We start from the raw sequence: 22,265 nt of genomic DNA, 5'->3' as shown, positions 1-22,265 counted from the left end.
ATTCTCAAATCTTTACCATGATTTTTAAGACCCTTCATAAATGTACCCTATCAAAACCTTTTCAACTTTATTTCCTGTCATTCCTTTCGCCTGACCTATACATGTAATCTTTTTTTTCCTATCCATGTTATCTTAAACTCTAGCTACACATTTGCCTGAAAAAAAATTCTTCTCTTTTTTAAAAAAAGTTTATTTATGTATTCTGAGAGAGACAGAGAGAGCAAGCACGATTGGGGGAGGGGCAGAGAAAGAGGGAGAGAGAAAATCCAAGCAGGCTCCACATTATCAGAGCAAAGCTCGATGTGGGGCTCGAACTCCTAAACCACATGAATTGAGCCGAGATCAAGAGTCAGACACTTAACTGACTGAGCCACCTGGGTGCCCCCAAACCATTCTTTGCTTTAGTCTGTGCATCCATCCATCCTGAAACATCTGCTTAGAATGCATTTCCTTAGTTTCTCTGTCTTCCTATGTTATGTAACTACTCTAAGGCTCCTTTAAGACTAAGTTTAACTTTAATTCAGCAGCTTAATTTTTTGGGACACCTCATGCATATATATTCCTTCTAGAAAAGGTCAGAATTAGCCCCCATACTTGAGAATAACTTTTAAAAAATATTTTTAACATTTATTTACTTTTGAGAGACAGAGCATGAACAGGGGAGAGGCAGAGAGAGAAGACACAGAATCCGAAGCAGGCTCCAGGCTCTGAGCTGTCAGCACAGGGCCCAACGCAGGGCTCGAGCCCACAAACTGTGAAATCATGAACAGACTGAACCACCCAGTCACCCTGAGAATAACTTTCAGGTAAAGGGCATGTTGTCTCTTCCTTTTACTTCCAACTACTGTTTTCAAATGCTTTCAATTCAGTCTCTCACAAGACAGATCACACATTAGACTAAGTGTAGGCATCTCTCTAATAAAGCCTTTGCTAAATGAGAGAAAGTCCCAGGTTGGAGCCCATATTGAGCATTATGAATCAACCAGATCTGGGACTTTGGTTATTATGCTATTAAACTTTTACTATTAAATAGACCAAAACACCCTATTAGCTTTTGAAGTTTGCATTTCCCAGTGTGAACAATCTCTCTCTCTCTCTCTCTCTCTCTCTCTCTCTCTCTCTGTCTCGTGTGTGTGTGTGTGTGTGTGTGTGTGTGTCCTAGAGTTGCTGAAAGGTTTTTTCCTATTCTTTCATTGGTACCTTGTAATATCTCTGAGATGATGTCTTTTTTTTCAGTTGTTTTTCTTTTGTTCAGTTTGTTCTTATCTCATACCTTTTTTTTTTTACTTGTACATTACAGTCAGGAGTTGTTTTTTTAAAAATTTTTTTTTAACGTTTATTCATTTTTGAGAGATAGAGAGACAGAGCATGAGTGGGGAAGGGGCAGAGAGAGGGAGACACAGAATCCGAAGCAGGCTCCAGGCTCTGAGCTGTCAGCACAGAGCCCGACACAAGGCTTGAACTCACGAACTATGAGATCATAACCTGAGCCGAAGTCGGACGTTCAACCGTCTGAGCCACCCAGGTGCCCCTACAGTCAGTCAGGAGTTTTTATATCAAATTAGGTGAGTTTCTTTCATATATCTAGTTTCATATTTAATTTTATTCATTAAAGGCAGAAAGGATGTGTCATTTACCTCTCTTTGACAGGTCCTCTCCATACCTGTCCCCTGCCAGCAGGAAGTTCTATTTTTTCATACCTAAAATTATTGACTGGCACTTTTTTAATTCTTACAGTAACTGCGTGAATATAAATTGTTTTTTATTGTTCATAAAAAGTTTTGCAGGCTTTTTTATGCCAGCAGTAACATATTGGGTGGAGTGAGGTGAGGAGTTGGGATGGTGAATTTATTTTCTTTAAGAGCCTTCCATTTTGGAGTTGCAGTGAAGTTCAGCTCTTTAATAAATGGTACTGTGTGTGTGTGTGTGTGTGTTTGTGTGTGTGTGTGTGTGTGTGTGTGCTGGTGAGTGGGGGGGCTGGTCATTGTGCCTTCTGGTTGTGATTCAATGATACTGTCTTGTTTTCAAAGGTTTATGAACTTGAACAGCATGATTACTTCTCCCTTTTCACCACCAAACCCCTCTCTTTTTCCTCCTTGTTTCTGGATGTGCTTCTGTATATTGTTTCCTCTGGAGTTGTGTACTTTTCACACCCTTTCTTTTTGATGCACCAGATCAGATCCATTCTCAGCGTCCTTACCTGGGGCAGGATACTGCCTCTGGGGGTAGTTTTATTTACATTTCACCACTCTTAGGGATTCCTTTATACAACCTTCTCTTTTGTAGACTTCTTAAAATTTGCTACTCTTCATAAATGGGATCCACACTTGCGTCTGCTGTTTTCAAGTGTTGGTTTCCCCAGTTACATGTAAATTGAATTTTAGTGTTCTCTGTTTTTTGATTATCTTGTAGGATGGGTGAAGCAGTTTGATATAAAGTTGTCAACATTTTCTTACACATACATACAAGTCTTGAGCCAATGTATCTTTAAGTAGTTGAAAGTCAATAGAATTAAATATATGACCCTGACCAAATATTTTTAATTAATCGGTCCTATAATAAAAGACACCTCGGTGAAGACTAGGAAGAAATACAAAGAGTAAAATCTATTCTGGGAGTAAAGATAAGAACTTACATTGTTGTAAATAAATTCTTAGTGGTTATTCAGGGAGGTAAAGATTTCATATGAGGAAATTGTAGTAAATCTGAGAGCAATGAAAAAAGAACGGAACAGCTCATTTTTAATGATACATTTATTCACTTAATACTACAAAGAAATCATTATTTTGTCCTTTTAAAGTACGTTTTTTTAAAAAGTACATACAATATAACAAAGGTTGTCATTTACAGATTTTCAATTACTTTAAGCCATAAATTTAGTTACTTGGAGGTTAACAATTCTACCTTGAATTGTATTCTTGTCTCTTAAATTAAAAAGGTAACACATTTTATATTATATGCATCTAAGAAGTGCTATAATGATTCCTCTTATTTTTCTTTTCTCCTTCTATCCTTTTCTTCTTTCTCCCCCAAATCTTTAATTTTTGAATCATATTTGCGTCTCTCCCAACGAAAACACAAAAACCAATTATTTTAGAAATAGGAAAAATGATTTTGCATTAATATGGGGTTGCTACTAAAGGCATTCTCATAATCTTTGTTTTTATACTTATCCTGTCTGAAAGGAAAAAAAATGGATTTAGTAAACATAAAAACCTGGAAAATATAGCTTATTGAATGTGACTATTACCTAGATATACTGATTATGTGCTTAATTCACACTTCAAGGAGCATATTAAGGACCATGATTTTGGAAAGCTTGCTCTTTAGGAGTTCTATACTTAAAGATTCAGCAAGCTCCATAGAAACATAACATCTATCTTTCCATGCTACATTAAAACCAAGAAATTGAGAAAAAACAGAAATTGAAGGTCATCTTTTTATATTTGAAACAATAGTCTGAAATTCACTTTACCAAGTATCAGAAGTGCTTATATTTCACAACAATGTGCTTTGGACAGTCATTGCAGGAGAGATGTATTTGTTCATATTTTCAATTGGCAGACTGTATTTAACAAACATTGATTGAGTGCAAATCACTGGACCAGGTGACAGAAGTGTATGTATGTGTTGGTGGGAGTGATGATAAGTATATAACTAATAGAGAAAAAGTAAAATGTCTTTTTCCATTTAGCAGGGGGGAAAAAGACAAATAACACAGAATGTGGTGTCATTGGTTGGGTGGTTTGCCAGTGTCTGGATAGATTGGATGATTTTTATATCAACATTCCATTAGTTTTATGGAAATTGTTGTTCTTAAGATGTTTTTCTAAGCAATGAGCATGATTAGACAATTAATTATAGTGGTGTAAAAACTTCAATTCTTCTAAAGAAATATTAATTAAATCTCTAATCCCAAGAAATTTTCTTCTGATCAAATTAGAAAACAAAACAAAACAAGACCAAAGAAAGCCATGCTATGTCTGAGCAGGAGTATGAAGAAACAATTTTTTACATATTTTAGTGATGCATAACAAATTTGGGAAGCCTCAAAAAAATTTGTGATGTATTGTAAGGAAGAAAAATATTTTTATAATCTAAGTCAGTTATAATGCTCATCGTTATATGGATATCTGCATCTGTCAAGAGACAATATCTTAATATATAGAAAAATTTATATGCATAAAATGTGACTTTTGATGTCCAAAAAATATTTCTATAATTTAAGGTGTACTCAATGCTATATGATGCAGACATTTAAAAATGAATTTAAGTATCAGTCCTACCATAGGAAATATATAAATTGACATAGGAAAATATGGGAACTATACCAAATGCTACCATTGGCAAAGAAAGCTTTATGAGCCTTGTTTATAAAATTTCTGTAGTTTCTATATTTCAAAATTGTGATCATATTACAGATGAGGTTGAAATTTCAATTTTTTTTTTCAACTCTGGGAGCATAGCCTTGGGTATGATCAACATTGGCTCCCACCATTGCACCACGTACATTTCCATGTGAACAGTCACATTTCCTTGTGAATATGTTTTCATTGTGAACATCCGTGTGGGAATAGAGGTGCCGACCATCCCAGTCACCATTGCACGTTTTCCCTGTGAACCTCTCATGTGTGGTTCTTTTGCAGATTAGCCTGGTCATTCTGATAATTTTCTATTGCTTCTTTATTTCTATAAATGCTTTAAACATGGCAGTTATATAATCACAACATAATTTCATTGTCAAAATTTCTTGGGAGTATTGAAGATTCAGTTTCTAATTTTTTTTTACTTGGGTGACTTTTCTCTGCAGTTGTTTTACAACGGTTTTATGTTTGGGTCCTTTTTTTTTTGACTCATAAATTACTGAAGGACTTGAGCAAAGGATCTTTTTCTTCAAAAGTTTTGCTTTACTTCTGTAAGACACTACTTGCTATCAACCTAGAATGGCTTTTTGCATGAATAATTGGTGTGCTGCTACTAAATACTAGAGGAGTCTTATTTTCCTCTTCTTCCTTCCTTCCTCTATCCTGTCTTCCTTTACTGTCTACTTTTTTCCTTTCTTCATTTTCTTTCTTTCTTTTTACTTTCTTTTATCATCAATATATTTAGTTGCTGTGTTTTTTGTTTTTGTTTTGCTGGCAGTTGATTTTCTTTGCCTAACCCATGTTCTCCATGAAATTCTAGCTTTAGCTGGAGGACATATTTCCAAGTGCATATGTTGTGCAGGTCTAGTGCCTTGCCTTCTGAATCCTGGCCAGCTTTTCACACACAAAGCTCTGTATTCTCCACATCACCATGTGCACTTAACATACCCTGGGCTTTAGTACTAGCTTTTCACTGTGGAATCATCCATACTCCTTTTCACCTTGTGATTTATCAAAAATACCTGTGAATGCAAATTGATTTTACTTACGTTTATTATATTCCCCATCGAAACCTTTATTTCTACTGAAGGTTTTCAGACTTTCTAATCTGCCATTTTGTAGGAAGGGGATCCAAAGTTTTCATTAATATATAACTTTTGTATTGCTTGACTTTCTCAAGGAAGTATATTTTTGTATTCTGAGAAAGTATTGTCTTCTATTTTTTTAAGTTTATTTATTAATTTTGAAAGAGAGAGAGAGAGAGAGAGGCAGAGAATCCCAAGCAGGCTCTACACTGTCAGTGCAGAGCCTAAGGAGGGGCTCAGACTCACAAACCATGAGATCATGGCCAGAGCTGAAGTCAGGTGCTTACTAACTGAGCCACCCAGGTGCTCCTGAAAAAATGGTATCTTCTACATACTAATCTATAGAATAAAATACACATTTTCTAATGTGACATACAGGTGGCTGTTGTTGTTTTCATTATAAATACTATATTTTTGGGGCGCATGGGTGGCGCAGTCGGTTAAGCGTCCGACTTCAGCCAGGTCACGATCTCGCGGTCCGGGAGTTCGAGCCCCGCGTCGGGCTCTGGGCTGATGGCTCAGAGCCTGGAGCCTGTTTCCGATTCTGTGTCTCCCTCTCTCTCTGCCCCTCCCCCGTTCATGCTCTGTCTCTCTCTGTCCCAAAAATAAATAAACGTTGAAAAAAAAATTAAAAAAAAATACTATATTTTTTAGAAGAATTTAATATTTATAATTTACCTTATACCTCCTGCTTCCCAGGTTACTTAGGCTCTGGTACTACCCAACAGGTCAGACTCCGGTTAACTAGTTTCTCCTGAGGGCAGACCTTGTTAAATACCGAGAGCTCTTTTGTATTTCAAAATGGTTCCTTTTCTCCTCTACAAACAGGAAGCAGCGGGTACTTTTCTCTCAGAGTCTTACTCTGGGAATCTATCTGGTTGAGCTCCTGGAGGTAAATCTCACAGTACGGTGGGAGTCTTCTTAAGACTGTGTCCCCCTGGAGATTTCAACTCTGAGTTGTCCTCACTGTCCTCCTCTAGCAGGAGGACAGTTACAGCTCTGGTTTTCTCCTGTGCTGCTGGTTCCTGCAGTGGTTTCCACTCCTGAGTCTGCTCTGGTAAGATGAAACCCCCGGATTCTCCTGTCTGTTTCTCCAATCTTGCGGGCAGCAGTTTGCCCTGTATCTTCCCATATAAAGCTTTTCAAGCAGTGGCCCATGACTGATTATCCTGTCTTATCTCCCTCACTTTAAATTCTCCCCATTCCCCTTTCATCCTGAATGTCAGCAATATTGGACTACAATTTATTTTAAAATGCCCTAAGTGCTTTCGGAACACAGCTTGAAAATGACCCCTTCATAATATCTTTTCTGAATTGCTAAGATGCTGAGGCAACATATTCTGAGTTCTATGGGGAAATTTTTATTTTTCATTAATTATTTTTGGAAGAGCACAGTAACATATTATTCATTATATTATGCATTTACCTAGTCATTAAAATAGTGTCTTCCTATCTGTATTTATGTATAGCTGTGTATCTTTATATCTTTGTATATTTGGGAAGTTAGATTTATAGAAAGACAACAGCACCAAGAAAGTCAGGATAGTTGTATGAGCAGCAACTGAAGATAATCTTGTTAGTGCAACTGAATATTATATTTAACTTGGAGATTTACTGGAGTCCTGCATAAGGCAGAAAATAATAAATAGAAAAATTCCTGTTAGCTTCTTATAGTTAATCCTATAAGTCTTTTTAGAGGAAAAAATTGGACTAATACTAGTATTAAGAGGAACGTATCATATGAATCCTTTTCTCAGGGTCATTGTATCTGACAATAGACTACATCCTTAACAGTGAAGCTAAAGGTATTTTTTTTTATTGAGGTAAAGTTGAGATGTATAAGTTTCAGGTGTACAACATGATTCATTATTTTTAAATTATTATTTTTTTAATGTTTATTTATTTTTGAGAGAGAGAGAGAGAGAGCATGAGCAGGAGAGGGACAGAGAGAGAGGGTGACACAGAATCTGAAGCAGGCTCTAGGCTCACCACAGAGACCAACATGGGGCTTGAACCCATGAACTGTGAGATTACCTGAGCCAAAGTCAGATGCTTACCTGACTGAGCCACCCAGGCACCCCCACATGATTCAATATTTGTATACACTGAAAAATCATCACCAATAAGTGTAGTTACCATCTAGCATCAAAGTTATAAAAACATTTTTCTTGTGGGAAGAAGAGCTTTTAAGATTTACTCTCTTAGCTAGTTTTAAATATGTAATATAATATTATTGACTATAGTCACCAGGCTGTACATTACATCCCTATGACTTATTTGTTTTATAATCGAAAGTCTATACCTCTTGATCCCCTTGACTCATTTTGCAAAAGCACCCCAAACCCCTCACCCCAGCCCCAGCAACCACCACTCTGTTCTCTGCATCTTTGAATATAATTTTGGTTATGTCTTATTAGTTTGTTTTGTTTTTTAGAGTCCACATATAAGTGAAATCATATGGTACTTGTCTTTCTCTGCCTGACATATTTCCTTAGCATAATATCCTCAAGGTCCATGTGTGTTCACAAATGGCAAGATTTCATTCTTTTTGCGGCTGAGTAGTATTCCACTGTATATATTTACCACATCTTCTTTATCCATTCATCTATCAGAGGACACTTAGGTTGTTTCCGTGTCTTGGATATTATAAATAATGTTGCAATGAGCATAAGAGTGCATATATCTTTTCAAATTAGTGTTTTTGTTTTCTTTGAATAAATACTCAGAAGTGGAATTGCTAGATCATATGACAGTTCTCCTGTAAATGTTTTTCAGGAACCTCCATACTGTTTTCCACAGTGACTGCAACAATTTATATTCCACTAACACTGTATGAGCTTTCCATTTTCTCCACATCCTTGCCCATACTTGTTATTTCTTTTCTTTTTGATAATAGCCATTTTAACAGCTGTGAGGTGATATCTCATTGTGGTTTTGATTTGCATTTCTCTAATGATTAGTGATGTTGAGCATCTTTTCACTTGCCTGTTGGCCATCTGTATGTCTTCTTTGAAAAACTATCTTTCAGATCCTCTGCTCAATTTTCATTTGGATTGTTTGTATTTTGCTGGTGACTTATATGAGTTCTTTGTGTATTTGGGATATTAGCCCCTTATCAGATACATGATTGGGCTTCAGATAAGCTCCTTTCTGGAGGGTACCCACGAGCAATAGTGAAACCAAGGGAGACAACAAAGATGACAGCCTTCATCTGTGTTCTCTGAGAACACCTCCATAGCCTCTAGATGCTCCAAAGAGTAAATAGGCCTTTTTTTCCGGAAAGACTAGGGATATGTTTCAGTCTGCAAGCTATGCAGTGCCCTGGGGATAGTAGCCTGCCAAGAACAGTCTCTCTGTTTCAGTCCCTTAGGACCCAGAAATGCACCCCCAACCCGACCACCAGAGCCATGTGATCAATAGGTGTCCCCTGTTGTGGACTGCAAGCATCTGCCAAAGCAGTGGGAAAGCACAGGGCCAGGATGCACCAGCTGACTTTAATGAGGAAGCGAAGATATTTCTATTTTAAATGTGTAGCAATTTTAAAAAATTCTATATCAGATCATGATAGGTTTGGATTTGTTTTTTAGAAGAGTTTTAAACTTTCTCTAGAAAACAGGTATGTCCTTGGTAATCAAATTTAAAATATAAAGAAAATAGCTTAAAACCTACAACAATGAATTTTTACCACGGTCCACTGACTACCAAATATAATCTTGAAAATGGAGCTTTTGGCGGGGACTCAAAAGCAGTTAGCTCAACATCATGTCCCCTGGCAAATGAGCCATGTATGGTTTCTAGTCCAAACAAGAAGATAGAAAAGCTGTCATTCTATTTTTTGAATTGAAGAAATTGATTGTATTTCACTTCAGATTGCCAACCATGTGATAGAGTTTGTCTATAGAAGTAGCTTACACGGGGGTCAAATTTCATTATATCAGTCAGTTTTGCATTGTACAGAAGGCTGAGATAAACAATTTATCCCCAGAGTTCTGTCCCATGACTCATGGGAAATATTTCTGAATAGATAAATTATATTATCAATTGTCAGCTGATATTATCAACTGACTTCTTAATCATCAAGATTATCATTATGATGACTCCTGATTTTCTACACAGTGGTGGATGTGCACACATGTTTGTGAATAAATCCTATATCCCCTTTAAAAATAGACTACACAATAATTGAATGAGTTAGACCAACACATTATTTGTTAGTACCTCTGTAATTTTAAATAAATGTTGTCTTATATAAGAACATCAACTTGAGAAATATATCAAGGTATTTCATTGCTAAGAGGAGCTGTGTCTGGTAAGTGACATTATAGCTCTTATATTAAGCTGGTTTCTTAAAGTAAGAAAATATTTGTGTAATCCCCAAGTTTCCTGTACTGTGTGAATTAAATTGTGTCCTGGATTTTTTGTAGGTTTTTAAATTTATTTTGAGAGAGAGAGAGAGCAAGAACAGGAACAGAGGAGGGGAAGAGAGAGAGGGAGAGAGAGAATCCCAACCAGGCTTGATGCTCAGTGCAGAGCCCGACATGGGGCTCTATCCCATGACCGTGAGGTCATGACCCGAGCCCAAATTAAGAGTCAGATGCTTAATCAACTGAGTCACATAGTCACCCCTGTGTCCTAGAAATTTTTATGTATTCCATTATTTTCAGAATTTCGTCTTATTTTTGGTTTTATTATGGTTGTGTTTTTCTTCTAATTTTTATTGACTAGGCATTCATACTTGCTAGATTCAGACTGAAGATTTTTTTTCCTTCTGACTTGATCAAACTTCAAAATCTATAAATTATTCTAATTGCAGAAGACCTCAAATCAACTTTCAAAGAACCAAAAAACTAAATAAAACAGCTTTCACTAAACTTTTTTATTTTAACAAATGTGTGTTACTTGCCCTTTTTTCTCATGATAGAAATTGCAAGAATTGCAGTGTGTTTTTCCCCATGCCAAACAAAGTATTGTTAGTCATATGGTTGTGAAGCCATGATATAGATCCAAATCCACAACAACAAATAAATAGTAAATATTATTGCTTTATAATGCAACATGTAAGCTTTGAATATACAGAGTCTCCCTGGCATCTGATAGTAAGAGATAATAGATGTGTCAAGTATATAGCCTTCTGGAATGTAAGAATGGCTGATGAAGAGGGCAGTTGAATGAAGATAGAAACAAACCTTCTTCAGTGAATTCTTTTTTCAAAAACTGTTTAAGTGTTCTGTGTTTTTCTTTTTCTTTCAATCATTACCAGCACAAGTGAATTTTCATATGTTAACAGCACTTACATTCATTTTATGTACCCCAACTGGAACAGAGATGGGCCACTTAATCAGTGCTATCAGAGGCATACAAATGTCTTCATTTTTGGAGACTGTGTATTTAAAACTGTCTCTAGTGCATAGCTGCTTCCTTTATTTCTATCAGTGTTCTTTTTACTAAGAAAATATGTTGAATTATTCAACATCTGAAAAATCAAAAGCAATTTGCTTCATGATTTGAGCTAACTATCAATTGAGCTTTTCTAAGTCAGTAAACCAATGAAAATAATTTCATCACTTGGGATAATTTAGAACCAGTAAAAAAAAAAAAAAAAAAAAAAGAACCAGTACAAATTATCAACAGCAACAGAACACCTAATTTCTAATATGACACTATTTTATAGTCAAAAGAAACCATGCGTTCTCTATCCTACAAATTCAAAGTTTCAGGGAAAGAAATAACTTGCAAGGATCCAATCAATATGGAAGGGTATACACAACATTTATTACTACATTTTTAAAATGTGGTGACTCTCATCTGAATATTATACTTAATTATAATACTTAACATTTTACATGGTAATTAAAAAATTAGTCATAATGTTTTTTTGCAAAAACCTATTGATATCAACTGTACAAAGAATTCCCAAATACAAGTTAACTCTAAAAAGTTATGTTAGTCTTCATCCAAGAATTCATGAACATTTCATAAACTGCTGGAAGGAATTTCAATATGATCAAGATCAAAGTATTTGATAAAGCTTAAAAGTCCCTTGAGCTGACTGATACATGCACTTTAATATATGAACTGATTCATTTGCAATGCTTTAATACAGTTTTTTAATAAATGAAATTAAAACGTATGTCAATTGTGAAGTGATGCTGATTGGCAACTCTTGTGCTTGATTAGATAGCTGTAGGGCATTCGAACTGAATCGCTAGATTTCAGTCTCCCTGCTTTGCAAGTCACTACATGCAGATTTGAATAATGTTGATCATAGTGCTATTCCTATATCATATTTAAAATAAATATTTTAAGAAAAAGTCCTTTCACTTCCTTTGAATTTTTTTCAGAATTCTTATTAATTGCTGATTAATGTTTAATATACTCCTAAATCACATCTTGTACTGAAGGGAAAAAAACAAAATTCTTTTTTCTGGCCCATATTAAAGTTTTATATGAAAGAAATATATTGTGTTTTTTGTATTTCCAAATGCCCTAGCCTTTAAATTCATTTGATTCAGATATTTTATTTACAAACATTTTTATTCTCAAATTGTTTACCAGTGCAATTTTTCACTTTTATTTATCTATTGTAAACATGCTTTGATAATTAGTGTTTTTATGAATACCTTACAAAATATTTTATTTAAAAGGCATGGCATAGCTCATGCCAATTAAACCTTTTAGAATTGGGTCATTCTGAGGTTATTCAATATTTCAAGTAACTCAAATGTAATAGCTTAATGAACCTCCTTATTATCTTCAAAGGCTTAAAAACCAATATAGCTTTAAAATATGTAATCTGCTCTGAGCAAGACTGCATGTAATTTTCCTTAAAATTACATTTTTTAATGGATTTAGGTAGCAGAATACATTGCTTAATGGCTGGCTTCAGTAGGGTATTCCAAAGAGTCTTAAAAATCTGGACATTTATTATAATTATTTATTTATGAATTGCTGAGTGTATTCTTTGGTTAACATTACATTAATTGAATCTATGTTTTGTAGTGGTTTTAGAGCTTAGTAATACTGCATTGTATGTCTCATTGATCTCCCTTATAAATATTAAAGCAAATGAACTCTTTCCAGTTTGTTAACATAAATAATGTATCTCTGCAGCCTGGAAACTTACTGGAAATTTCTTGCATTTTAAGTAAGGCATTTCTAAACTTGAATACTCAGAGAAAGACAGAGGCCCATTTTCTGATTCAATGTCTTAACCCAATAAATAACCACTAATGAACTTAGTAACTTTGAAAAATGAAAATAATGAGTTTTTTTACTTACATGCCTACTTTTATCACAACAATTTGAACTTAAATTTGCATATGCAATTTTAATATCAGTTTTAGAAAGGGCATAACAGAAATTCATTGACTTTAGACTACTCCTATTGCATATGTGGCTAATGAACATTCAGAAATTCTAATTTGGTGACTTTGAGGAAACACAGAAGTATTCATCAATATGCATAGCAGTCCATTAAATTAACCTTGTGAAGATACAGGATGCTAATGTGCTCAGTGGCAAAATGAGCAAGCATTCTTTCAATCTGAATTATAAAAGCCAAAGGTCATACTATAAGGCAGGTTTTCCTTGATAAATTTCTGGTTGAAAGGTAGTGTGATGTAAATAATCCCAATCATTCCTTAGATAAAATGTCCCAATGGTAAAGAACTTTGAATCCTAGTATTATAAGACCTTTAGTAAACAATTTAAATGTTCCAGATTTGTCTTTTGGAAAATGGAACACATTTAATGTCTCCTTAGATCTTCTTAGGATTCTGAAGAATTCTAATTTTAGACACTGGAAGCTCATTCAAGATGAGGCAATTAGAAATAAAGTAAAATTAAAGAAAAAAACAACAATGAAGGAAGTAAAGCTGTTAAGAAGAGAGATTAGTGAAATGAAACATTGGAAAAGGTAAATGACAAGGGAAGAAACACACTTCCCCCTTTGTGAAGAAGCAATCCAAAGCAAGCAGACCTTGTATGGACTCCACGGCCCAGAGGCAGCAGCACAAAGGACGAGGTCTGGAGCACACTGGTCACCACCGCCTCTGTCAGAAACATCACAAAATTGAACACTTGAAGTCGGGATAGAAAGCCAGAGGGAAAAAAATATGCTGGTTATGTATATATGTGACAAAGCCAAACAAATAACTATCCTTCTTAACCATTCAGAAAAAAAAAAAACCCACATCCCAAAAAGGTAAAAGATAAAAATTGAATTTCACATTATACATAAATTGACCCTATATATTTAAAGTATGTTGATGTTATACTTTATGTAGAATGCTACCTCCATTTTATTTCACTAAACCAAACTGAAATAGCCACCACCCACACCATGACTTCATGAGGTTGAATTTTGAATGCTCTATTTCCTTGTAAAATCAGACTTTTTAATGATGTCTTCATCCCCAACTTTTATTCTAACAGATCCATTTACATTACTTCCTAACTGTGATTAGATTCTCTAGAATTTGGAAGAATTTAAGTTCATAATTACATATTAGATAAATTGAAGGATGTTGACTAAGCATCTTTTAAATTTTTTTTAAGTTTATTATATTTATTTGGAGAGAACAGGGAGAGAGAGCAAGAGAGCAGGGGAGTGGCAGAGAGAGGGAGAGAGAGAATCCTGTCAGTGTGGAGCCCTGCCCCCAGGTCTCAAACTCACTAACCCTGAAATCATGACCTGAGTTGAAACCAAGAGTTGACGCTTAACCAATGAGCCACCCAGGTGCCCTTAAATATCTTTGTAAAAAATAAAAACATGATGGAACTAAGTATGTGTAAGTTGCTTAGTTGAACCAGGTAAATGTCTCTTCCTCAGTAGTAAAATCACCTTTCATTAGAATGAGTTTATATTTGGATAATCCCCATAAGATCTTTCATGTTGATAGGGTAAAAATTCAGGGAAATATTACTACAATAAAAATGCAAGATATCACTTTTGAAAATTTCTGTAAGTAAGACACTATTTTTTGTTTGTTTCTTTATTTTCCATACATTATAACCTGTTTTTTGTTTGTTTTGTTTTAAGACTGTCAATGTGACCTAGTCCAACAACAGATGTAGCTACTCTGGGAAAGTGTCTATAATTCGGGCATTTAACTGGGTAAGGTAACTTCAGTTAGGATTCCTTGAAAGTCAGATTTATGTATATGGTAGATAAATTGATGTTTATTGCTTAACTATCTTATACTGATTGATTTTTGATACATAATATCTCTAGGAAGATAATCCCAACAAACTGTAATCTTTAAGGTACTATAACTTTATTTATGCCAGTAGTAAAACTATTTACTTTATGGAGAAATATTATAATATCAGAAACAAACCATAATTATCAGACATGATGAACATGGTAGGATGATGTACAAAATTTTTAGAAAGAAGAAAGCATAGAATCTTTATACTTGAATTAGCACTTTCTTTCCAAAACCTTTTTGCCTTATGCCTACTTCTCAAATCTTCTTATGTAGCTTCTGCTCCATGTTAATTTAGCTACCCTGTGCTCATTTGCATCTTTTACTTTTCAAGCACAGATTTAAATCTACATCTATATATCGCATATGAAAGTACTTAAGTCTAAGATGGGAAGAGGTTAAAACCTTGACTTTTACAAGTCAAGTGATCCAATTTTGACTCAGTAAGCAATGAAGACTCTTAAAATATTTGATTTTTTTAAAAAGACATCTTCAATAAATATTCAGTTGTAATCAGCCACCCTTCTAATTTGTTAAGTCAGAAAACCATTACAGTTTCCCCTTTAAAGTCATTCTTTTTTTTCACATATTTACCTAATTACCATTTACAAAGCACATAACATTCTTATAAGTCTGATTCACATTTGAAAGAGATGAAGTGGTTATAACTTCACAATAAAAATCAGACCTGATAATTACAGTATTCAGCCTGGATACATGGGTATTCATGCATAGCTGGTGAATAATTGTGGACAATTCGAGAGTTTATAGAATTTACAAAGACTTACTAATGCAAAAAAAAAAAAAAATCAGGAAATAGGAAGCCACGCTATTTGAATGATGTTATCTGCATAATCTTTCAAATTCATATCGTTTCTGAACAAGCATCACAACTTTGAGGATATATGTATGCTTTAGTTTATCTTCCTTCAGGCACAGACTGTACATCAAAGCAAGAAAAGAATTGATAATCATTCACATTCTGTTCAGTCAGTAAAGAGCTTTACCAAATGATACGTAGGAAAAAAAAAGATTGAATTCTTATATAAAATGAGCAGTCATTAACAACAACAGTATTAAACAATTCATCAATATTTATGACTCTTCTCCATATAGTTTGATTAATAGTCTTTAAGAAACCTCATTATTTAAATGATTTGTGAAGGGTGAGGTTATTTTAAAGTCAATAATTTTTTTCTCAAATGTATATAAACTCTCAGGCTGGAAGCTACATAGTTTGTGGCAAATATAAAAACATTGCTGGGAATGCTCAAGTCAATGAAACATTTATTAAGTTCTGGGTATATTTGAGTCATTGCTTCAGGCCAGGGTGGGGTTGGGAGGAAGTGGAAGCATGCAGAATCTGAAAGAAGGGGCAACATAGTCCCCACAAAGAGAAATGTGAAACATGTTTTTAAAAAAATAAGATATGCCGACAAAAAAGAAAATACTCTAAAGAAGCAAAGCAACATGTAAAATTTCTGAAGTTCAGATGTAACTGTAAAGTATTACAAGCACCTATTATTTTAGAGTACTACTGTTCTGAGAAACCTGTAAATTGTGTTGAAGGACAGGTAAATTATAGCCTATAACAAAGGACCGGGCACTACCATAGGAGAGATGAACCAAGATGTTAATTGTCTCTATTATGACTTTCTATAACTTTGCAATATGTATCAGGGATTTTGAAATGTCAAATCAAAATTTAACTGCCTAAGCAAATAATTTTAAGAAGACAGAATTGTGAAATATTGCAATGTAAAAGATGGCTCTATGTTAGTAAAACAAACTGCAAAACTATGCATTATACAAATCTATTTTCTTCTTTGAGAAGTGTGGTACGTAAAATAGTGTCCAAATGCCTATGATTTCACATTTCTGTTATTATAAAAATGCCTTGAAATACAACATCTGTAAATATTTACTTACCTGACAGAATGTAATATTTTAAGAAAGGTTTGCATACTATTTCATTTGAATCTCAGGTAGCTATAATTTTGTAAATTGTGGGGTTTATTACAGAGTCAACTTAGGCTACAATCGCTTTGCTCAGAATTATTTTACTATATGGTCCCATGTTAGTATTGATGACAGGCTAAATTTCTGTGAGGGTGTGAAGGCAGGAGTGAAATAGGAGCCATGTTTTTATACTGTAAAAATTGAAGGAGGATGACAGTCTCCGTGATAGCTTGTACATGTCACTAACGTGTTTGGTCATCTTGTTGGCATTAGTCTAATGTGTTTGGTCATCAGCTGGAACTGCAGCTTCTCTAGTTCCCAAGTGATTTACTCCTTCATCTTCTCTGATCTTGGACCAGGATAAAGAATGGCAAATACTCCCCAACTAGCCCCCAAATTGTGTAAGACCTAAACACTGTGATAAATCCTTCATATGATATCATTCACTGTGGTTTTGTGGTTTCACAAGACCCTAATTTTAGGGTTTCACAGACCATAACTTTAGAAAAATAAGTAAACTAAAAGATTTTACAGGAACAGAATCTTAATCGTGGGTTCTTTGAATTGGGTCTGGGTTATCTGGATGTGGTTCTGTCCCTGATTATATTTAAAAACATGAATGACAGGGGCAGGGCACCTGGGTGGCTCAGTCGGTTAAGCGCTGGACTTGGGCTCAGATCATGATCTGGCAGTTTGTGAGTTTGAGCCCCGCATCAGGTTCTCTGCTGACAGCTCAGGGCCTGGAGCCTGCTTTGGATTCCATGCCTCCCTCTCTCTCTCTGCCCCTCTCTTGCTTGTGTTTTGTCTCTCTCTCTTCCTCTCTCTGTCTCAAAAATAAATAAACACTTAAAAAATTCTTTAAAAAGCTTAATGACTGTTTCCAGTGGTAAAACGTCCATTGGTAGTCTATGGCATGAAGTGTCAAAGCAGTTACTTAAATTATCACCTGTAGACACTTGTATTAAGTATCTATTGGACAGGCACCTGGGTGGCTCAGTTGGTTAAGCATGAGTTCAGCCCAGGTCATGATCTTGCAGTCCATGGGTTCAAGCCCTACATTGGGCTCTGTGCTGACAGCTCAGAGCCTGGAGCCTGCTTCAGATTCTGTTCTCCCTGTCTCTGCCCCTCCCCCTGCTCTGTCTCTCACTCTCTCAAAAATAAATAAATATTTTTTAAAAAATGTATCTATAGGAGACAAAACTTTGGAGGATCAATAAGTTGCTGTCATGGAACAGTTTCATGAAAATAAGGAGTATAATGTTGTGGTTTTTTTATATATCTGTATTTTACTAGGTGTCATACATAAAATTCTAAGATTCCTGTCCTTTAGTGTTCATGATTTGTATAATACCACCCCCTTGCATGAATGCAGAAGTTGTGAATATAATAGAATATCATTATTATGATTAATTTACTAATCAGTTGGGCTTTAAATAATCAAAAGGAGTTTACACTATGTGGGCTTGACCTAGTTGGCTGAGTTCTTTTTTATTTTATTTATTTATTTATTTATTTATTTATTTTTTGAACGAGTGGGTGGGGAGGGGTAGAGAGAGAGAGGAAATGAGAGGGAATCCCAAGCAGGCTCCACACTATGAGCATGGAATCCCATGTGGGACTTAAACACACGAACCATAAGTTCATGACCTGAGCTGAAATCAAGGGTCAGACACTTAACTGAGTGAGCCACCCAGGCACCCCAAATGTGCTGAGTTCTTAAAACAAGGTGAAATAAACAATTTGTCTGCTGACTTTGAAGGAGCAAACTGCAATGCAGTGGAAAGAATCCCAGGGCAAAAAACTGCTAATAGTCTCTAGTAGCTAAGGATAGCCACTGGTGGACCACAGGAAAGAAAGCAGGGAGCCTAGTCCTACAACCAAAGAGAATTTGGCTTTGCCAGCAATCCAGATAAGCTTAGAAGAGGACCCTGAGTTACAGATAGGAAAGGAGGCCCAATGGAAAACTTATTTCAACCTGGTGAGACCCTGAGCAGAGAAACCAGTTAATCTTTGTCCAGATTCCTGATTGACAGAAACCTTGACATAACAAATCTGTGTTGCTTTAAGATACTACTTGTGTGGCTATTTGGGAGAGGGGGGGAATAATAGAAAATTAATAGGGGTGCCTGAGTGGCTCAATCGGTTAAGCATCTGACTCTTGATTTCATCTCAGTTCATGATATCACAGTTTGTGAGTTCAAGCCCCATGTCGAGCTCTGTGCTGATGGCTCAGAGCCTGCTTCGGATTCTCTCTCTCCCTCTGTCTCTGCCCCTCCCCTGCTCATGAACCCTCTAAATAAACAAACAAACAAACAAACAAACAAACAAACAAACAAACTTAAATTTAAAAAAATTACCAAGTAAAGAGATTTTGTTACCTAGAAGTGAGGTACTACTGTAAGAAATACCTAAACACGTGAGAGAGCTTTTGGAATCAGGCAGTGGGCAGAGGCCAGAAAAATTTGGGGGAGTATAATAAAGAAAAGTTAAATTTCCTTGAACAGACTGCTAGTAAAATACGGGCTTCCAGGATGCTGCCAGTGAGAGCTGAAAGGATGCAAGGAACATGTAATTGTAAACTGAAGGAGAAAGCATCCTTGTTAGACAGGGACAAAAAAGTCAATGTTTAGGGAGTAATGGGGCCTTGAAAATTGTAATGGGATTATGCTTTTATACTTAAGCCAAGGACTTTGAATCCCTAAATTTTTGCTAAGCCTCCTTTACAAGTCGAAACACTATTTTCTCCCTATCTGAGGAGGTGGTCTACTTTTGCCTGAAAAAAACTTTTATAGCCTCCCTTGTGGTACTATTATTATTTAAGGGACTTCTGATCTTACTCCAGGCCTAACTACCCACAAGTCATTACTTCTAGATCTATAAATGGACTTAAATTCCAACAAGGCCAGAGAATGATGTACAAAGTGTGACTCATGAGAAAGTCTGATATACAAAAGGATTACCAAGATTTTGCAAATGTATATAGACAGAAGTGTAGGGAACATGGGTTGAAATCTATTCTCAAAGTGTTAAATCAAATTTGAGAATATGTTAGATCAGGCTGAATTTAGACTTCCAAAATAGATATTACACATCCAATTCATCTCAATATCATATCAATGTTCAAGAAATTTGAGCATGCAATAGCTTGGCTAACTGGCTGGAGAGTACCATTAATATTTTTCTTGTTTTAGACCCAATTCTGCACTGTACTAAATGAAGGAGAAATACCAGAACTTCTTTAGTTTGCTATAGATGAAGATATCCAAATGCTGGAGTAGACTGGAATGCTTGAATGGATTTATCATATAAAATTTGCTAAGTACGTCCCACAGAGCTTACAAAGGACAGTCCTTGCTAAATCTAGAAAATACATTCATGAGTGGAACCCTTCTGTGCTTGAGTAGTTCTGTGACGGGCTATTCTCTGTAAACCAGAAATGATAGTGGGAACTATTGCCACAGAACTGAGTCCTCCAAGCTCAATGAGGATAATCAGGCCTTGATCAAGTTGAGACTCTTAATGGTCAAAAACAAGGAATGCATTTTTACCATAATGGGTGACAAAGTCAATCCAAAAACCCTAATAATCTGATGGGCAGAAATTTTTAGAATTGACTGCTTGAACATTGTATCTCTAAACTGAAACATATGGGTAGTCTACTAAATTCATATGGGTAACTAAGTCTAAGTTTGGTTAACAAAAGTATTTAAATCACCATAATAGATAACTGCAGTCTCTAAATGAATTCTAATATTGAAGTGACTTCATAGACCTATAGTCTCTTGATTGAAGTAGAGGCCAAGTCCTTCCATAAAGCCAAAAAATAAATACTTAAAATTCTTCCAAATAACCTGTGACCATTTACTAGGGTAACTGAGCATTGGCAAAGAGAAAATAATCAGGCTTTTGAGAGATTTCTGGACTCTGTCTCTGAAGTGACCTTAATCCTGGACACCTTAAATGCCATTGTGTTCCGCCAGTTAGATTTCAGGCTTATGAAGGTTAAGTGAGCAATGGCATTTGGGCATGTTCCCATTTCACAGAGGGACTGCTGGATCCCTGAACACATCCTGATGTTATTTTCCATAATTTGGAACAGTCACACATAGCAACTGGCAGAATTTCCACATTGATTCCCTGGGCTCTTGTAACAAGAAAGATCAAATAGAGACCACTAGAACTGGTTATATCTACCAAAATGGTAATTCCAAATCAATCATAAGGATGTTGCCAAGGTTAGTGCCACTCTAGAAAACTTGAACATTACAGGGGTGATGATTCATGCTACATTCTCCTTCAAGTTGTCTATATGGATCATACACAATCCAGACGGATCTTGGAGAATAATGGCAGAGTATTATCATCTCAATCACTTATTGACTCCAATTGCAGCTGCTGTTACAGATGAAGTTTCATAGCTGGAATAAATTAACATATCCCTCAGCTAGCACTTGGTATGCAGCTATTGATCTGGAAAATGTTTTTTTTTTCCTCTGTATTTGTTGGTAAAAACCATCAGAAGTGCTTTTCTTTCAACTGAACATACCAGAAATACATCTTTTCTGCCCTGCCTTATAGCTATGTAACTTCTAATCCTACAGTATAGTCTAACCTGGAGCAACCTTGTTCACCTCTCCATGCCACTGGACTGCTGTTATACTGATTTATTACATTGATGATATCAATGATATTGATGCTAACTGGACTTGGTTATTAGGGTGTCACAACTATTCTGTACATCTAGTTAAAACAAATACATCGCAAAGCATGGAAAATAAATTCCTCTAAAATTCACAGGTCTGGAAAATGTTGAGAGATCACTTGCAAGTTGAATGACAACCTGCTTCCTCCAGCCTCTTCTCTCTCTTTCCCATTTACTATACCCTTTTTCCATAAGGATGATTTAATCACATTATTATCTAGGTACTTATGTACTTATTCTATAAGAAAACTTATTCAACTTCTTGTTAATTACTCTTTCTTTACAAGTTAAACAAAAATTTCCCCTGTTATCCCTTTTTCTTCTTTCAGTGGAACAGAATTTAAAATACTTATAAGAACATCTGCTTTAAACAAGACTGTATTTCAGCATTTCCTCCTTATCCTCTTGGAATCTTTACAAAAGCATAAGAATGTATTTTTGAATTTTTGAAGAACTCAGAAGTCTCATTTTTAGAGAATCTTGGAGATAAATATAATCCCAAACTCAAAAATACATATTGGGGCTGCCAAAAGCAGCTGAGGCTGAGCAGAAGTTATCTGGAGAGAAGTGAAGACAAGAAGCACAGCAAATGATGAGGACTCTCCTTGACACAGCTCAAAGAACTACAAGAAAAAAAATCTACAGTTCAAATGCTCATTCTGAAGTCAAAAGCAGTAACAGATAGAGGTACTGGTTTGATGCAAAGAAGCAAAGGACATATAGTTACACAAAGAATTGCAAAGATGGGCCATATTTTGGGGGACCAGCCTGTCTCTATAGCAACAAATAGTTTCCCAATCGTGAGCACACAGCTGCCTGGAATAAAGAAGTCATATTGCACGGCCACATGAATAAGTGTTGACTAACAAGATATAAGCTGAACTGCCTGGAAATTTGAAAAGATGACTCAAAAGTTCCTCTTGTCCCCTTTCTCTCCTGCTTCCTCCTC

At 35.5% G+C, this 22,265-nt stretch overlaps 1 pseudogene; it reads right to left on the bottom strand.

Annotated features, from left to right (window-relative positions):
* Nucleotides 1-6,607, bottom strand: part of LOC122478719 — a 95,092-nt pseudogene extending 88,485 nt beyond the window's left edge.
* Nucleotides 6,608-22,265: the final 15,658 nt, after the last annotated feature.

This window comes from Prionailurus bengalensis, chromosome A1 (genome assembly GCF_016509475.1).
Source record: "Prionailurus bengalensis isolate Pbe53 chromosome A1, Fcat_Pben_1.1_paternal_pri, whole genome shotgun sequence".
In the NCBI taxonomy this organism is placed as follows: Eukaryota; Metazoa; Chordata; class Mammalia; order Carnivora; family Felidae; genus Prionailurus; species Prionailurus bengalensis.
This window is presented reverse-complemented; position numbering and strand designations above follow the sequence as displayed.